Source organism: Triturus cristatus, chromosome 2_1 (genome assembly GCF_964204655.1).
Source record: "Triturus cristatus chromosome 2_1, aTriCri1.1, whole genome shotgun sequence".
Taxonomy (NCBI): Eukaryota; Metazoa; Chordata; class Amphibia; order Caudata; family Salamandridae; genus Triturus; species Triturus cristatus.
The window spans coordinates 1,089,942,161-1,089,961,314 of record NC_140581.1 but is presented as its reverse complement, the minus strand read 5'-3'; the positions used below and the strand labels follow the sequence as shown (position 1 = coordinate 1,089,961,314).

Genomic DNA, 19,154 nt, shown 5'->3' with positions numbered 1-19,154 from the left:
TTCAACCTGGTAAGGGTCAAGCTCCATGGACTCAGTTCCCTCAGGGGTATCTACATCCTCTCCAGGGGGAGGGGGGTTCTGAGTGTTTGGCTGTACAGAAGCTGGTCCCCCAGTCTTCTTGCCCTTCCTCTTGGTTGGTTGGGCCATTATTCCAGGCTCCAAACCTACTTTTTCACCCTTCCTCTTGCTCTGTGCTCTGGTTTGCACACACACCAATTCAGGGATGCCCAGCATGGCTGCATGGGCCTTTAACTCAACCTCAGCCCAGGCTGAGGTTTCCAGATCATTTCCAAGCAGGCATGCAGCTGGCAACTTTGGAGAGACCACTACCTGTTTCAGGCCAGTAACCCCCCCCCAGCCTAATGTTACCATGGCCATGGGATGACTAGTGGTGACACTGTCAGCATTGGTGACTGGGTAAGACTTCCCAATCAAGTATTGCTCAGGGGAAACCAGTGTGTCTTTCACCATAGTGACACTGGCACCTGTATCCCTCAGAGCTTCTACCCTAGTTCCATTTACCCAGGGGTACTGTAAGTATTTCTTTAAGTTGGGGGGCCACACAGCCACAGTGGCAAACTCCACTTCTCCCAAGGAGACTAAACTTGCTTCAGTGTGTTCCCAGATTTGCTCAGGGTACACCTCTGATCCCATTTGTATACTTGCTGCCCCAGGAGTGGCTGTACTGGGTGCCTTAGGGGCTTTGTTTTGGGGGCAAGATACAGTTAGGTGTCCCTGCTTCTTACAGGTATTACACCAGGCCTTTAAGGGATAAAAGTTCTTCCCCCTATATGGTTGGGGCACATAGGGAGTAGTTTGGGTCCCACCCACCTGCACAGGTTTTTGGGGCCCTTTGGAAGACTCAGACTTTTTATCTTGGGGATTCTCACCACCTTTCCCCTGGGGAGGTTTTGTGACCACCTTCTTTTGGTCACCCCCAGTGGTTGTCTTGGTCACCCTAGTCTTGACCCAGTGGTCCGCCTTCTTTCCCAATTCTTGGGGAGAAATTAGACCTAGGTCTACCAAATGCTGATGCAACTTTTCATTTGTGCAGTTACTCAAAATATGTTCCTTCATGAATAAATTGTACAATCCAGTAAAATCCTGCACACCATGTCCAGCTAACCAACCATCCAGTGTCTTCACTGAGAAATCTACAAAATCAATCCAGGACTGGGTCTGGGTTTTGTGAGCCCCCCTGAATCTAATTTTATACTCCTCAGTGGTGAATCCAAATCCCTCAATCAGAGCTTTCTTCATGAGGTCATAGGATCCTGCTTCTGGCCCAGAGAGAGTCAGAAGCCTGTCCCTGCAGTTACCAGAGAACAGTTCCCACAGGAGTGCCCCCCAGAGAGGTTTCTTTACTTTCCTGATATCACAAGCCCTCTCAAAGGCTGTGAACCATTTGGTGATATCATCACCTTCCTCAAATTTAGGGACAATCCCTTTGGGGATTTTAGGGTCAGAAGTTTCCTCCCTATCCTTGTTTTTATTATTGCTGCCACCATTGATGGGTGCTAAACCCATCTCTCTCCTTTCCTTTTCTAGGGCCAGGAGTCTGGACTCTAGATCTATTCTTTTGGCCAGCCTCACAAGGCTGTCCTCTTCACTGGGGGGTCCCCCAGTGTTGTCTCTGGGACCAGAGCCACCTGTGTGGTCTCTAGGTGCCCAGATGCTATGTCTTGAGTTGGAGGGCATGGGTGCCATCTCCTCCCTAGGGAATAGTATGGGGAGGTTGCTGTCCACCTCCCCTGTTTCCCTTTCCTCATCTGACTGGCCATCACCATGTTCAGATGGGTGGTCTTTAGCATAATCAGCCAGGAGCTCCTGGAGCCCTTGTTTGGTTGGATGCTGACCCATTTGTAAATTTTTGAGTTTACATAAGGACCTCAATTCCTTGAAAGACAAGTGTAAGTAAGGTGTGAGGTCGAGCTCCTCCACCAGGTCCATGTTATTATTATCACTAATAGCTGGGTTTATTTGAGACATTCTAACCTGACAGTTCTAACCCACTACCCTGACTATAGTGACTTTTATTTTTCTAAAATTCTAATGGGACTTAAGCAAGGCCCTAGCAAGACTTTTAGTAATTTTGGAAAAACCAATCAGAATTCTAAAGGCAATTTTTAAGAGTTCTGTCGTGTGATCAGATGGTAACCAAGTAGTCCAACAAATGCAAGTTTGTATCCCACCGCTGATCCACCAATGTGAGAAAGTGGCTCTGTATATACTGTTCCCTAATAGGTACAGGGTGTACAGAGTCCACAGTCCCCCAGAGGCTCATAGAGGTCAAAGTTAGGTATGACCTTACTCTCAAAAGTGGTAGCTTGGTCGAGCAGTAAGGCAGTACCAGAGGACAGTGTAAAGCATTTATTGTACACACTCAGTCAGCAAATGGTTTCACACACTCAATAACTGAACTCTAGGCCAATGGTTTATATATATAAAATGTATGCTTGTTTTATTTTTAGAACCACAAAGGGGATAAAAATATACTTTCTCAGAATGAGAGGTTGAATATAAATACTTTTGTCTTAAGCAATACATTTGTGTAAACAGTCACAGTTGGTTGCAATAAACAATCCTATTTCCTAAACATAACAATGCATTGAGCTCAATGGTAAATTCAGGTTATTTGTAATAAATTACTTTTCAGATTACTTTTGGAATTCCAGGTCTGGCTCCTAGAACCAGCCTGGGATCAGTATTCAGAATCAAGTGATGAAAGTCGACTTAATAACTGTAATGATTTTTAAATAATATTTAGCTATTTCAAAAGTTAGCACTTAGAAAATATTTCAAAGAAAACATTCAATGGATCTCTATGGCAAGAAATTCAAATTGCAGGTAGAGTACTTTATCGTTACTTTAGTAATCCAGGACTGGGTACCTAGACCCAGGACTGGGGTCCTTATCAAAAGCAGGTAAGTAATTTTGTTTGCAGAAATGGTACGATTTTAAAAGAATATTTCAAATTTGCAAAAATAGACACTTTGAAGAAATTTCACAGAAAAGCAGACAATGGTTTCCTATGGGAGAAAAATGAGTTAGAGGTAAGTATAGTTGTGAACACTTTTCAGGGTCAGGGCTGGGCACCAAGATCCAGCACTGGGAGCTCACCTAGGAGCAGGTGAGTAAATTCATTTTTGTCACTTGGCTGATTTTTGGTGAATTTTTGCAGTTTTGAAAAGTTCACACTTAGAAGATTTTTGAAGAAAAAGCCAGTCAATGTTACCCTATGAGAAAAATGAAGTTAGCGGTTTAAGGGTAAGTACTCGACTGGCAGAGTTGAAATTCCGGGCATGGACTCAGGGGTCCCCCAGTGTTAGGTAGGTACAGTTGGTTCACCCTCAGCGGTTTCAGGACGGCCGGGTGCAGAGAGAGTTAGGCCCAATGTTATCCTATGAGGGATAGGGGGGCCTTGGTTGGTGGCTGCTGTCTGGCAAGCCACGCGGCTGTGGGAGCTGGGCTCCTGGTCACTTACTCAGGGCAAGTGGGGAAGTAGGTTAGTGTAGAGAGGGCACTGCCAGGGCCACTCGGGCGGCTGGGTGCAGGGTGCTTTTGAGCCTTCGGGCGCTCAATGGAAATCAATGGGAATGTTCCGGTTTGGAAAAAGGCTGCAGGCGCGGGGACGAGGATGTTTCAGGTGCCACCACCACTTCGAGAGGTAAGTTGGGTAGTTGTAGGTTAAGTGGGTACCCCGGGATTGGGCACAGGGGGCCGCGGGGCGCCGGGTGCAGGGGTGCCTTTTGACGTCGGGAATCTTACGCCTCTGGTTGATCGCGGTTGGGGTGGCACTTGGTTCTGAGGCTGCAGGCTTCCTCCGGGATGTCGAGGGGGGTCCTTGGGTGCCGGACTCGGGGTCACAGTCGCCGTGGGGTCGTCCTCAGGGTCTTTGTTCACTCCGGCACTGGCCAGGCTTGGCTGGTGCAGAGTGTGTTGGGTCCGCGGTTCCGGGCTGCTGCCAGGGGTTAAAAATAGGTTTCTTGAGTAGAGCCTCTACTCATGGGAGTCCCAGGGGCTTAGAGCCAAAAGGTAGCCAGGTCCTCCGGGGTTGGTGAGGTTGCTGGCCACGAGAGATGCCGCGCTGGTGCAGGTTCGAGAGTCGACAGGCCGGTAGGGCTGGGGCCTAAGCAGTTGGTGTCTTCTTCTCTTTTTAACAGCTGCAGGGCAGGTCTTTGTTCTTCTTGCTCTTCTTGTAATTTTCTATCTGGAATCTAAGGGAGGAAGGTTCAGGGTGCCCCTAAATACTAAATTTAGGGGCGTTACAGGTAGGTGAAGGCCAGGGACCAATGGGTCCCTGTCCTGGGGTGGGTACACCCCCTATCCTGCCTCTCTCCTGTGGTAGGGGGGCAGTAGCCTAATCCTGATAGGGTAGGGCCTCCCATCTTCAAGATGGCGAGAGCCCGGAGATGTGTTTCACCTCGCCTCCCCCACCTGAGGGGTGGAGTGGGCAGGCTGGCACATCCCCTGTCCTTGTATGGGGTTTCCGGCCAAGCTTCCCGCCAGAGTGGGGGGTTGCAGTGGCCTGGGGAAACTCCAAATGGCGGTATACCTTTGAAGCTTCCCTTTGCTCATCCTGGGGGAGGAGATTTCTCACCTCACCCAGGATGTGCATTGTTGCAGGCCCGGGAGAGCAGGGGCTCTCCCACCCAGGGGTCCAGCAACGTGTCTGCTGTGTGGCAGCCTGGGCAGCCTCAGAGCAGACGTGGATTGTAGGTTAGCTGTGAGGGGGCATCTCTAAGATACCCTCTGGGGTGCTTAGTACATTAAATCCCACACTGGCATCAGTGTGGGTTTAATGTGCTGAGAAGTTTGATACCAAACTTCCCAGTCTTCAATGTTGCCATTATGGTGCTGTGGAGCTCGTGTTTGACGAGCTCTCAGCACCATGTACTCTTAAATGGCAGCACTGCACTTACAGTGCCCAGGAATGGACCCGGGTACTGTAGGGGCACAGGGCTCCTGCTCCTGTGCCCACACCATAGGCGTAAGGCACCCAGCCAGAGGGGTGACTGACATATGCCTTGGCAGTGTAGGTGATGGGCATGGCACACAGAGATGTGTGCCATGTCGACTCTTTGTTTTGTCCTGCACCCAGACACTGAGCTGCAAGGCAGTGTGTGTGTGTAAGGGTACAGGGCCTCTGAGGGTGGCACAATGAGTGCTGCAGCCCTTAGAGGCCTTCCCTGGCCACAAGGCCCTGGGTACCTAGGGTACCATTTACCAGGGGCTGACATGTGGCTAGGGTTTGCCAATTTGGAGTTTGTGTGGTTTAAGGAAGGAACATAGGCCCTGGGCACCTGATTGGCAGGAACCCAGGGTACACTCAATCAAAGTACATTCAGCAATTTAGCAAAAAGTGGGGGCATACCATGCAAGAAAGATGGCACTTTCTCACACAACCCCCCCCCCCCCCAAACGAAAGGTGATGAGACTAACCTTGTCCTATGGAGTCTTCATTGTCTAAGTGGAAGAACCTGGAAAGTCCATCTGCATTGGCATGGGCAGTCCCTGGTCTGTGTTCCACTTCAAAGTCCATTCCCTGTAGGGAGATGGACCACCTCAGTAGTTTTGGATTTTCCCCCTTCATCTGCATTAGCCATCTGAGAGGTCTGTGGTCAGTTTGAACTAGGAAGTGAGAGCCAAACAAGTATGGCCTCAGCTTCTTCAGGGACCAAACCACAGCAAAGGCCTCCCTCTCAATGGCACTCCAACGCTGCTCTCTAGGGAGTGGCCTTCTGCTTATAAAAGCAACAGGTTGGTCTTGGCCTTCATCATTGGTCTGGGATAGGACCGCTCCTATCCCTAGCTCACAGGCATCAGTCTGCACTATGAACTGCTTGGCATAATCTGGAGCTTTGAGAATTGGTGCTGAGCACATTGCTTCTTTTAGGGTGTCAAAAGCCTTTTGACAACTAACTGTCCAGTTAACTTTCTTGGGCATTTTCTTGGAGGTGAGTTCTGTGAGGGGGGTCACAATGGACCCATACCCCTTCACAAACCTCCTGTAATACCCAGTCAAGCCAAGGAATGCCCTGACTTGGGTCTGGGTTGTTGGAGCTATCCAGTCCATGATGGCCTGGATTTTGGGTTGTAAGGGCTGTACCTGGCCTCCACCTACAAGGTGGCCCAAGTACACCACAGTGCCCTGCCCTATCTGGCATTTGGATGCCTTGATAGTGAGACCTGCACTTTGCAGAGCCTCTAAAACCTTCCCAAGGTGGATCAGGTGATCCTGCCAGGTGGAGCTAAAGACAGCAATATCATCAAGATAAGCTGCACTAAAGGACTCCAACCCAGCCAGGACATGGTTCACCAACCTCTGGAAGGTGGCAGGGGCATTCTTTAACCCAAAGGGCATCACAGTAAACTGGTAATGCCCATCAGGGGTGGAGAATGCTGTCTTTTCTTTTGCTCCTGGGGCCATGCCAATCTGCCAGTACCCTGCAGTTAAGTCAAAGGTATTGAGATATTTGGCAGCCCCCAATTTGTCTATCAGTTCATCTGCTCTTGGGATAGGGTGAGCATCTGTCTTGGTGACAGAGTTGAGCCCTCTATAGTCCACACAGAACCTCATCTCTCTCTTTTCACCCTGTTGATGAGGTTTGGGGACCGGAACCACTGGGCTAGCCCAGGGGCTCTCTGAAGGCTCAATGACCCCTAACTCCAGCATCTTGCTGACCTCAGCTTTGATGCTTTCCTTGACTTGATCTGACTGTCGATAGATTTTGTTCTTGACAGGTGCACTGTCACCAGTGTCCACATCATGGGTACACCAGCTTGTCAGACCAGGGGTCAGGGAAAAGAGGCTAGCATATTGTTGCAAGACTTGCTTGCAGTCAGTCTGCTGTTGGGCAGAGAGGGTGTCTGAAAAAATCACACCATCTACTGACCCATCTTTTGGGCTGTAGGATAGGAGGTCAGGGAGTGGCTCACTCTCTGCTTCCTGTTCTTCATCAGTCACCATCAGCATGGTGATGTCAGCCCTATCATTGTAGAGTTTAAGGCGGTTCACATGGATGACCCTTTTGGGTGTCCTGCTAGTGCCCAGGTCAACTAGATAGGTGACCTCTCTCTTTCTCTCTAGGATAGGGTAAGGGCCACTCCATTTGTCTTGGAGAGCCCTTGGTGCCACTGGCTCCAAAACCCACACCTGTTGCCCTGGTTGAAATTCAACCAGTGCAGCTTTTTGGTCATACCAGTGCTTCTGGAGCTCCTGGCTGGCCTCAAGGTTCTTGGATGCCTTTTCCATATACTCAGCCATTCTGGACCTTAGGCCAAGCACATAGTCCACTATGTCCTGTTTGGGTTCTTGAAGAGGCCTCTCCCAGCCCTCTTTTACAAGACACAGTGGTCCCCTTACAGGATGACCAAACAGAAGTTCAAAGGGTGAGAAACCTACTCCCTTCTGTGGCACTTCCCTGTAAGCGAAAAGCAAGCATGGTAACAGGACATCCCACCTCCTTTTGAGTTTCTCAGGGAGTCCCATGATCATACCTTTCAATGTCTTGTTCAACCTCTCAACAAGGCCATTGGTTTGTGGGTGGTAGGGTGTAGTAAACTTGTACTGCACTCCACACTCTTTCCACATGTGTGTTAGGTAAGCAGACATGAAGTCGGAACCTCTGTCTGAAACCACCTCCTTAGGAAAACCCACCCTGGTGAAGACACCCAGGAGGGCCTTGGCTACTGCAGGAGCTGTAGTAGTCCTAAGTGGAATTGCTTCAGGGTACCTAGTAGCATGATCCACTACTACTAGAATGAATTTGTTCCCTGAGGCTGTGGGAGGTTCAAGTGGACCCACAATGTCCACACCTACCCTTTCAAAGGGGACCCCCACCACTGGTAGTGGAATGAGGGGGGCCTTTGGGTGGCCACCTGTCTTGCCACTGGCCTGACAGGTAACACAGGAGCTGACAAACTCCTTCACCTTTTAGTGCATCTGGGGCCAGTAAAAGTGACTCACTAACCTTTCCCAAGTTTTGGATTGCCCCAGATGTCCAGCTAGGGGGATGTCATGAGCCAAAGTTAGGAGGAACTCCCTGTACTTCTGTGGCACTACCACCCTCCTGGTGGCTCCAGGAGTGGGGTCTCTTGCCTCAGCATACAGTAATCCCTCTTCCCAATAAGCTCTGTGGGTACCACTGACATCTCCCCTGGCTTCTGAAGCAGCTTGTTGTCTCAGGCTTTCAAGAGTGGGACAGTCTCGCTGACCCTGGCACAGCTCTTCCCTAGAGGGTCCCCTTGGGCCCAAGAGTTCAACCTGGTAAGGGTCAAGCTCCATGGACTCAGTTCCCTCAGGGGTATCTACATCCTCTCCAGGGGGAGGGGGGTTCTGAGTGTTTGGCTGTACAGAAGCTGGTCCCCCAGTCTTCTTGCCCTTCCTCTTGGTTGGTTGGGCCATTATTCCAGGCTCCAAACCTACTTTTTCACCCTTCCTCTTGCTCTGTGCTCTGGTTTGCACACACACCAATTCAGGGATGCCCAGCATGGCTGCATGGGCCTTTAACTCAACCTCAGCCCAGGCTGAGGTTTCCAGATCATTTCCAAGCAGGCATGCAGCTGGCAACTTTGGAGAGACCACTACCTGTTTCAGGCCAGTAACCCCCCCCCAGCCTAATGTTACCATGGCCATGGGATGACTAGTGGTGACACTGTCAGCATTGGTGACTGGGTAAGACTTCCCAATCAAGTATTGCTCAGGGGAAACCAGTGTGTCTTTCACCATAGTGACACTGGCACCTGTATCCCTCAGAGCTTCTACCCTAGTTCCATTTACCCAGGGGTACTGTAAGTATTTCTTTAAGTTGGGGGGCCACACAGCCACAGTGGCAAACTCCACTTCTCCCAAGGAGACTAAACTTGCTTCAGTGTGTTCCCAGATTTGCTCAGGGTACACCTCTGATCCCATTTGTATACTTGCTGCCCCAGGAGTGGCTGTACTGGGTGCCTTAGGGGCTTTGTTTTGGGGGCAAGATACAGTTAGGTGTCCCTGCTTCTTACAGGTATTACACCAGGCCTTTAAGGGATCAAAGTTCTTCCCCCTATATGGTTGGGGCACATAGGGAGTAGTTTGGGTCCCACCCACCTGCACAGGTTTTTGGGGCCCTTTGGAAGACTCAGACTTTTTATCTTGGGGATTCTCACCACCTTTCCCCTGGGGAGGTTTTGTGACCACCTTCTTTTGGTCACCCCCAGTGGTTGTCTTGGTCACCCTAGTCTTGACCCAGTGGTCCGCCTTCTTTCCCAATTCTTGGGGAGAAATTAGACCTAGGTCTACCAAATGCTGATGCAACTTTTCATTTGTGCAGTTACTCAAAATATGTTCCTTCATGAATAAATTGTACAATCCAGTAAAATCCTGCACACCATGTCCAGCTAACCAACCATCCAGTGTCTTCACTGAGAAATCTACAAAATCAATCCAGGACTGGGTCTGGGTTTTGTGAGCCCCCCTGAATCTAATTTTATACTCCTCAGTGGTGAATCCAAATCCCTCAATCAGAGCTTTCTTCATGAGGTCATAGGATCCTGCTTCTGGCCCAGAGAGAGTCAGAAGCCTGTCCCTGCAGTTACCAGAGAACAGTTCCCACAGGAGTGCCCCCCAGAGAGGTTTCTTTACTTTCCTGATATCACAAGCCCTCTCAAAGGCTGTGAACCATTTGGTGATATCATCACCTTCCTCAAATTTAGGGACAATCCCTTTGGGGATTTTAGGGTCAGAAGTTTCCTCCCTATCCTTGTTTTTATTATTGCTGCCACCATTGATGGGTGCTAAACCCATCTCTCTCCTTTCCTTTTCTAGGGCCAGGAGTCTGGACTCTAGATCTATTCTTTTGGCCAGCCTCACAAGGCTGTCCTCTTCACTGGGGGGTCCCCCAGTGTTGTCTCTGGGACCAGAGCCACCTGTGTGGTCTCTAGGTGCCCAGATGCTATGTCTTGAGTTGGAGGGCATGGGTGCCATCTCCTCCCTAGGGAATAGTATGGGGAGGTTGCTGTCCACCTCCCCTGTTTCCCTTTCCTCATCTGACTGGCCATCACCATGTTCAGATGGGTGGTCTTTAGCATAATCAGCCAGGAGCTCCTGGAGCCCTTGTTTGGTTGGATGCTGACCCATTTGTAAATTTTTGAGTTTACATAAGGACCTCAATTCCTTGAAAGACAAGTGTAAGTAAGGTGTGAGGTCGAGCTCCTCCACCAGGTCCATGTTATTATTATCACTAATAGCTGGGTTTATTTGAGACATTCTAACCTGACAGTTCTAACCCACTACCCTGACTATAGTGACTTTTATTTTTCTAAAATTCTAATGGGACTTAAGCAAGGCCCTAGCAAGACTTTTAGTAATTTTGGAAAAACCAATCAGAATTCTAAAGGCAATTTTTAAGAGTTCTGTCGTGTGATCAGATGGTAACCAAGTAGTCCAACAAATGCAAGTTTGTATCCCACCGCTGATCCACCAATGTGAGAAAGTGGCTCTGTATATACTGTTCCCTAATAGGTACAGGGTGTACAGAGTCCACAGTCCCCCAGAGGCTCATAGAGGTCAAAGTTAGGTATGACCTTACTCTCAAAAGTGGTAGCTTGGTCGAGCAGTAAGGCAGTACCAGAGGACAGTGTAAAGCATTTATTGTACACACTCAGTCAGCAAATGGTTTCACACACTCAATAACTGAACTCTAGGCCAATGGTTTATATATATAAAATGTATGCTTGTTTTATTTTTAGAACCACAAAGGGGATAAAAATATACTTTCTCAGAATGAGAGGTTGAATATAAATACTTTTGTCTTAAGCAATACATTTGTGTAAACAGTCACAGTTGGTTGCAATAAACAATCCTATTTCCTAAACATAACAATGCATTGAGCTCAATGGTAAATTCAGGTTATTTGTAATAAATTACTTTTCAGATTACTTTTGGAATTCCAGGTCTGGCTCCTAGAACCAGCCTGGGATCAGTATTCAGAATCAAGTGATGAAAGTCGACTTAATAACTGTAATGATTTTTAAATAATATTTAGCTATTTCAAAAGTTAGCACTTAGAAAATATTTCAAAGAAAACATTCAATGGATCTCTATGGCAAGAAATTCAAATTGCAGGTAGAGTACTTTATCGTTACTTTAGTAATCCAGGACTGGGTACCTAGACCCAGGACTGGGGTCCTTATCAAAAGCAGGTAAGTAATTTTGTTTGCAGAAATGGTACGATTTTAAAAGAATATTTCAAATTTGCAAAAATAGACACTTTGAAGAAATTTCACAGAAAAGCAGACAATGGTTTCCTATGGGAGAAAAATGAGTTAGAGGTAAGTATAGTTGTGAACACTTTTCAGGGTCAGGGCTGGGCACCAAGATCCAGCACTGGGAGCTCACCTAGGAGCAGGTGAGTAAATTCATTTTTGTCACTTGGCTGATTTTTGGTGAATTTTTGCAGTTTTGAAAAGTTCACACTTAGAAGATTTTTGAAGAAAAAGCCAGTCAATGTTACCCTATGAGAAAAATGAAGTTAGCGGTTTAAGGGTAAGTACTCGACTGGCAGAGTTGAAATTCCGGGCATGGACTCAGGGGTCCCCCAGTGTTAGGTAGGTACAGTTGGTTCACCCTCAGCGGTTTCAGGACGGCCGGGTGCAGAGAGAGTTAGGCCCAATGTTATCCTATGAGGGATAGGGGGGCCTTGGTTGGTGGCTGCTGTCTGGCAAGCCACGCGGCTGTGGGAGCTGGGCTCCTGGTCACTTACTCAGGGCAAGTGGGGAAGTAGGTTAGTGTAGAGAGGGCACTGCCAGGGCCACTCGGGCGGCTGGGTGCAGGGTGCTTTTGAGCCTTCGGGCGCTCAATGGAAATCAATGGGAATGTTCCGGTTTGGAAAAAGGCTGCAGGCGCGGGGACGAGGATGTTTCAGGTGCCACCACCACTTCGAGAGGTAAGTTGGGTAGTTGTAGGTTAAGTGGGTACCCCGGGATTGGGCACAGGGGGCCGCGGGGCGCCGGGTGCAGGGGTGCCTTTTGACGTCGGGAATCTTACGCCTCTGGTTGATCGCGGTTGGGGTGGCACTTGGTTCTGAGGCTGCAGGCTTCCTCCGGGATGTCGAGGGGGGTCCTTGGGTGCCGGACTCGGGGTCACAGTCGCCGTGGGGTCGTCCTCAGGGTCTTTGTTCACTCCGGCACTGGCCAGGCTTGGCTGGTGCAGAGTGTGTTGGGTCCGCGGTTCCGGGCTGCTGCCAGGGGTTAAAAATAGGTTTCTTGAGTAGAGCCTCTACTCATGGGAGTCCCAGGGGCTTAGAGCCAAAAGGTAGCCAGGTCCTCCGGGGTTGGTGAGGTTGCTGGCCACGAGAGATGCCGCGCTGGTGCAGGTTCGAGAGTCGACAGGCCGGTAGGGCTGGGGCCTAAGCAGTTGGTGTCTTCTTCTCTTTTTAACAGCTGCAGGGCAGGTCTTTGTTCTTCTTGCTCTTCTTGTAATTTTCTATCTGGAATCTAAGGGAGGAAGGTTCAGGGTGCCCCTAAATACTAAATTTAGGGGCGTTACAGGTAGGTGAAGGCCAGGGACCAATGGGTCCCTGTCCTGGGGTGGGTACACCCCCTATCCTGCCTCTCTCCTGTGGTAGGGGGGCAGTAGCCTAATCCTGATAGGGTAGGGCCTCCCATCTTCAAGATGGCGAGAGCCCGGAGATGTGTTTCACCTCGCCTCCCCCACCTGAGGGGTGGAGTGGGCAGGCTGGCACATCCCCTGTCCTTGTATGGGGTTTCCGGCCAAGCTTCCCGCCAGAGTGGGGGGTTGCAGTGGCCTGGGGAAACTCCAAATGGCGGTATACCTTTGAAGCTTCCCTTTGCTCATCCTGGGGGAGGAGATTTCTCACCTCACCCAGGATGTGCATTGTTGCAGGCCCGGGAGAGCAGGGGCTCTCCCACCCAGGGGTCCAGCAACGTGTCTGCTGTGTGGCAGCCTGGGCAGCCTCAGAGCAGACGTGGATTGTAGGTTAGCTGTGAGGGGGCATCTCTAAGATGCCCTCTGGGGTGCTTAGTACATTAAATCCCACACTGGCATCAGTGTGGGTTTAATGTGCTGAGAAGTTTGATACCAAACTTCCCAGTCTTCAATGTTGCCATTATGGTGCTGTGGAGCTCGTGTTTGACGAGCTCTCAGCACCATGTACTCTTAAATGGCAGCACTGCACTTACAGTGCCCAGGAATGGACCCGGGTACTGTAGGGGCACAGGGCTCCTGCTCCTGTGCCCACACCATAGGCGTAAGGCACCCAGCCAGAGGGGTGACTGACATATGCCTTGGCAGTGTAGGTGATGGGCATGGCACACAGAGATGTGTGCCATGTCGACTCTTTGTTTTGTCCTGCACCCAGACACTGAGCTGCAAGGCAGTGTGTGTGTGTAAGGGTACAGGGCCTCTGAGGGTGGCACAATGAGTGCTGCAGCCCTTAGAGGCCTTCCCTGGCCACAAGGCCCTGGGTACCTAGGGTACCATTTACCAGGGGCTGACATGTGGCTAGGGTTTGCCAATTTGGAGTTTGTGTGGTTTAAGGAAGGAACATAGGCCCTGGGCACCTGATTGGCAGGAACCCAGGGTACACTCAATCAAAGTACATTCAGCAATTTAGCAAAAAGTGGGGGCATACCATGCAAGAAAGATGGCACTTTCTCACACAACCCCCCCCCCCCCCCAAACGAAAGGTGATGAGACTAACCTTGTCCTATGGAGTCTTCATTGTCTAAGTGGAAGAACCTGGAAAGTCCATCTGCATTGGCATGGGCAGTCCCTGGTCTGTGTTCCACTTCAAAGTCCATTCCCTGTAGGGAGATGGACCACCTCAGTAGTTTTGGATTTTCCCCCTTCATCTGCATTAGCCATCTGAGAGGTCTGTGGTCAGTTTGAACTAGGAAGTGAGAGCCAAACAAGTATGGCCTCAGCTTCTTCAGGGACCAAACCACAGCAAAGGCCTCCCTCTCAATGGCACTCCAACGCTGCTCTCTAGGGAGTGGCCTTCTGCTTATAAAAGCAACAGGTTGGTCTTGGCCTTCATCATTGGTCTGGGATAGGACCGCTCCTATCCCTAGCTCAGAGGCATCAGTCTGCACTATGAACTGCTTGGCATAATCTGGAGCTTTGAGAATTGGTGCTGAGCACATTGCTTCTTTTAGGGTGTCAAAAGCCTTTTGACAACTAACTGTCCAGTTAACTTTCTTGGGCATTTTCTTGGAGGTGAGTTCTGTGAGGGGGGTCACAATGGACCCATACCCCTTCACAAACCTCCTGTAATACCCAGTCAAGCCAAGGAATGCCCTGACTTGGGTCTGGGTTGTTGGAGCTATCCAGTCCATGATGGCCTGGATTTTGGGTTGTAAGGGCTGTACCTGGCCTCCACCTACAAGGTGGCCCAAGTACACCACAGTGCCCTGCCCTATCTGGCATTTGGATGCCTTGATAGTGAGACCTGCACTTTGCAGAGCCTCTAAAACCTTCCCAAGGTGGATCAGGTGATCCTGCCAGGTGGAGCTAAAGACAGCAATATCATCAAGATAAGCTGCACTAAAGGACTCCAACCCAGCCAGGACATGGTTCACCAACCTCTGGAAGGTGGCAGGGGCATTCTTTAACCCAAAGGGCATCACAGTAAACTGGTAATGCCCATCAGGGGTGGAGAATGCTGTCTTTTCTTTTGCTCCTGGGGCCATGCCAATCTGCCAGTACCCTGCAGTTAAGTCAAAGGTATTGAGATATTTGGCAGCCCCCAATTTTTCTATCAGTTCATCTGCTCTTGGGATAGGGTGAGCATCTGTCTTGGTGACAGAGTTGAGCCCTCTATAGTCCACACAGAACCTCATCTCTCTCTTTTCACCCTGTTGATGAGGTTTGGGGACCGGAACCACTGGGCTAGCCCAGGGGCTCTCTGAAGGCTCAATGACCCCTAACTCCAGCATCTTGCTGACCTCAGCTTTGATGCTTTCCTTGACTTGATCTGACTGTCGATAGATTTTGTTCTTGACAGGTGCACTGTCACCAGTGTCCACATCATGGGTACACCAGCTTGTCAGACCAGGGGTCAGGGAAAAGAGGCTAGCATATTGTTGCAAGACTTGCTTGCAGTCAGTCTGCTGTTGGGCAGAGAGGGTGTCTGAAAAAATCACACCATCTACTGACCCATCTTTTGGGCTGTAGGATAGGAGGTCAGGGAGTGGCTCACTCTCTGCTTCCTGTTCTTCATCAGTCACCATCAGCATGGTGATGTCAGCCCTATCATTGTAGAGTTTAAGGCGGTTCACATGGATGACCCTTTTGGGTGTCCTGCTAGTGCCCAGGTCAACTAGATAGGTGACCTCTCTCTTTCTCTCTAGGATAGGGTAAGGGCCACTCCATTTGTCTTGGAGAGCCCTTGGTGCCACTGGCTCCAAAACCCACACCTGTTGCCCTGGTTGAAATTCAACCAGTGCAGCTTTTTGGTCATACCAGTGCTTCTGGAGCTCCTGGCTGGCCTCAAGGTTCTTGGATGCCTTTTCCATATACTCAGCCATTCTGGACCTTAGGCCAAGCACATAGTCCACTATGTCCTGTTTGGGTTCTTGAAGAGGCCTCTCCCAGCCCTCTTTTACAAGACACAGTGGTCCCCTTACAGGATGACCAAACAGAAGTTCAAAGGGTGAGAAACCTACTCCCTTCTGTGGCACTTCCCTGTAAGCGAAAAGCAAGCATGGTAACAGGACATCCCACCTCCTTTTGAGTTTCTCAGGGAGTCCCATGATCATACCTTTCAATGTCTTGTTCAACCTCTCAACAAGGCCATTGGTTTGTGGGTGGTAGGGTGTAGTAAACTTGTACTGCACTCCACACTCTTTCCACATGTGTGTTAGGTAAGCAGACATGAAGTCGGAACCTCTGTCTGAAACCACCTCCTTAGGAAAACCCACCCTGGTGAAGACACCCAGGAGGGCCTTGGCTACTGCAGGAGCTGTAGTAGTCCTAAGTGGAATTGCTTCAGGGTACCTAGTAGCATGATCCACTACTACTAGAATGAATTTGTTCCCTGAGGCTGTGGGAGGTTCAAGTGGACCCACAATGTCCACACCTACCCTTTCAAAGGGGACCCCCACCACTGGTAGTGGAATGAGGGGGGCCTTTGGGTGGCCACCTGTCTTGCCACTGGCCTGACAGGTAACACAGGAGCTGACAAACTCCTTCACCTTTTAGTGCATCTGGGGCCAGTAAAAGTGACTCACTAACCTTTCCCAAGTTTTGGATTGCCCCAGATGTCCAGCTAGGGGGATGTCATGAGCCAAAGTTAGGAGGAACTCCCTGTACTTCTGTGGCACTACCACCCTCCTGGTGGCTCCAGGAGTGGGGTCTCTTGCCTCAGCATACAGTAATCCCTCTTCCCAATAAGCTCTGTGGGTACCACTGACATCTCCCCTGGCTTCTGAAGCAGCTTGTTGTCTCAGGCTTTCAAGAGTGGGACAGTCTCGCTGACCCTGGCACAGCTCTTCCCTAGAGGGTCCCCTTGGGCCCAAGAGTTCAACCTGGTAAGGGTCAAGCTCCATGGACTCAGTTCCCTCAGGGGTATCTACATCCTCTCCAGGGGGAGGGGGGTTCTGAGTGTTTGGCTGTACAGAAGCTGGTCCCCCAGTCTTCTTGCCCTTCCTCTTGGTTGGTTGGGCCATTATTCCAGGCTCCAAACCTACTTTTTCACCCTTCCTCTTGCTCTGTGCTCTGGTTTGCACACACACCAATTCAGGGATGCCCAGCATGGCTGCATGGGCCTTTAACTCAACCTCAGCCCAGGCTGAGGTTTCCAGATCATTTCCAAGCAGGCATGCAGCTGGCAACTTTGGAGAGACCACTACCTGTTTCAGGCCAGTAACCCCCCCCCAGCCTAATGTTACCATGGCCATGGGATGACTAGTGGTGACACTGTCAGCATTGGTGACTGGGTAAGACTTCCCAATCAAGTATTGCTCAGGGGAAACCAGTGTGTCTTTCACCATAGTGACACTGGCACCTGTATCCCTCAGAGCTTCTACCCTAGTTCCATTTACCCAGGGGTACTGTAAGTATTTCTTTAAGTTGGGGGGCCACACAGCCACAGTGGCAAACTCCACTTCTCCCAAGGAGACTAAACTTGCTTCAGTGTGTTCCCAGATTTGCTCAGGGTACACCTCTGATCCCATTTGTATACTTGCTGCCCCAGGAGTGGCTGTACTGGGTGCCTTAGGGGCTTTGTTTTGGGGGCAAGATACAGTTAGGTGTCCCTGCTTCTTACAGGTATTACACCAGGCCTTTAAGGGATCAAAGTTCTTCCCCCTATATGGTTGGGGCACATAGGGAGTAGTTTGGGTCCCACCCACCTGCACAGGTTTTTGGGGCCCTTTGGAAGACTCAGACTTTTTATCTTGGGGATTCTCACCACCTTTCCCCTGGGGAGGTTTTGTGACCACCTTCTTTTGGTCACCCCCAGTGGTTGTCTTGGTCACCCTAGTCTTGACCCAGTGGTCCGCCTTCTTTCCCAATTCTTGGGGAGAAATTAGACCTAGGTCTACCAAATGCTGATGCAACTTTTCATTTGTGCAGTTACTCAAAATATGTTCCTTCATGAATAAATTGTACAATCCAGTAAAATCCTGCACACCATGTCCAGCTAACCAACCATCCAGTGTCTTCACTGAGAAATCTACAAAATCAATCCAGGACTGGGTCTGGGTTTTGTGAGCCCCCCTGAATCTAATTTTATACTCCTCAGTGGTGAATCCAAATCCCTCAATCAGAGCTTTCTTCATGAGGTCATAGGATCCTGCTTCTGGCCCAGAGAGAGTCAGAAGCCTGTCCCTGCAGTTACCAGAGAACAGTTCCCACAGGAGTGCCCCCCAGAGAGGTTTCTTTACTTTCCTGATATCACAAGCCCTCTCAAAGGCTGTGAACCATTTGGTGATATCATCACCTTCCTCAAATTTAGGGACAATCCCTTTGGGGATTTTAGGGTCAGAAGTTTCCTCCCTATCCTTGTTTTTATTATTGCTGCCACCATTGATGGGTGCTAAACCCATCTCTCTCCTTTCCTTTTCTAGGGCCAGGAGTCTGGACTCTAGATCTATTCTTTTGGCCAGCCTCACAAGGCTGTCCTCTTCACTGGGGGGTCCCCCAGTGTTGTCTCTGGGACCAGAGCCACCTGTGTGGTCTCTAGGTGCCCAGATGCTATGTCTTGAGTTGGAGGGTATGGGTGCCATCTCCTCCCTAGGGAATAGTATGGGGAGGTTGCTGTCCACCTCCCCTGTTTCCCTTTCCTCATCTGACTGGCCATCACCATGTTCAGATGGGTGGTCTTTAGCATAATCAGCCAGGAGCTCCTGGAGCCCTTGTTTGGTTGGATGCTGACCCATTTGTAAATTTTTGAGTTTACATAAGGACCTCAATTCCTTGAAAGACAAGTGTAAGTAAGGTGTGAGGTCGAGCTCCTCCACCAGGTCCATGTTATTATTATCACTAATAGCTGGGTTTATTTGAGACATTCTAACCTGACAGTTCTAACCCACTACCCTGACTATAGTGACTTTTATTTTTCTAAAATTCTAATGGGACTTAAGCAAGGCCCTAGCAAGACTTTTAGTAATTTTGGAAAAACCAATCAGAATTCTAAAGGCAATTTTTAAGAGTTCTGTCGTGTGATCAGATGGTAACCAAGTAGTCCAACAAATGCAAGTTTGTATCCCACCGCTGATCCACCAATGTGAGAAAGTGGCTCTGTATATACTGTTCCCTAATAGGTACAGGGTGTACAGAGTCCACAGTCCCCCAGAGGCTCATAGAGGTCAAAGTTAGGTATGACCTTACTCTCAAAAGTGGTAGCTTGGTCGAGCAGTAAGGCAGTACCAGAGGACAGTGTAAAGCATTTATTGTACACACTCAGTCAGCAAATGGTTTCACACACTCAATAACTGAACTCTAGGCCAATGGTTTATATATATAAAATGTATGCTTGTTTTATTTTTAGAACCACAAAGGGGATAAAAATATACTTTCTCAGAATGAGAGGTTGAATATAAATACTTTTGTCTTAAGCAATAAATTTGTGTAAACAGTCACAGTTGGTTGCAATAAACAATCCTATTTCCTAAACATAACAATGCATTGAGCTCAATGGTAAATTCAGGTT

General features: G+C 49.4%; 1 protein-coding gene across 1 annotated transcript in view; it reads right to left on the bottom strand.

Moving 5' to 3' along the window:
- LOC146866399 (afamin-like) overlaps nucleotides 1-19,154 on the bottom strand; it is a 221,006-nt gene that overhangs the window by 113,097 nt on the left and 88,755 nt on the right. The window lies entirely within an intron of this gene.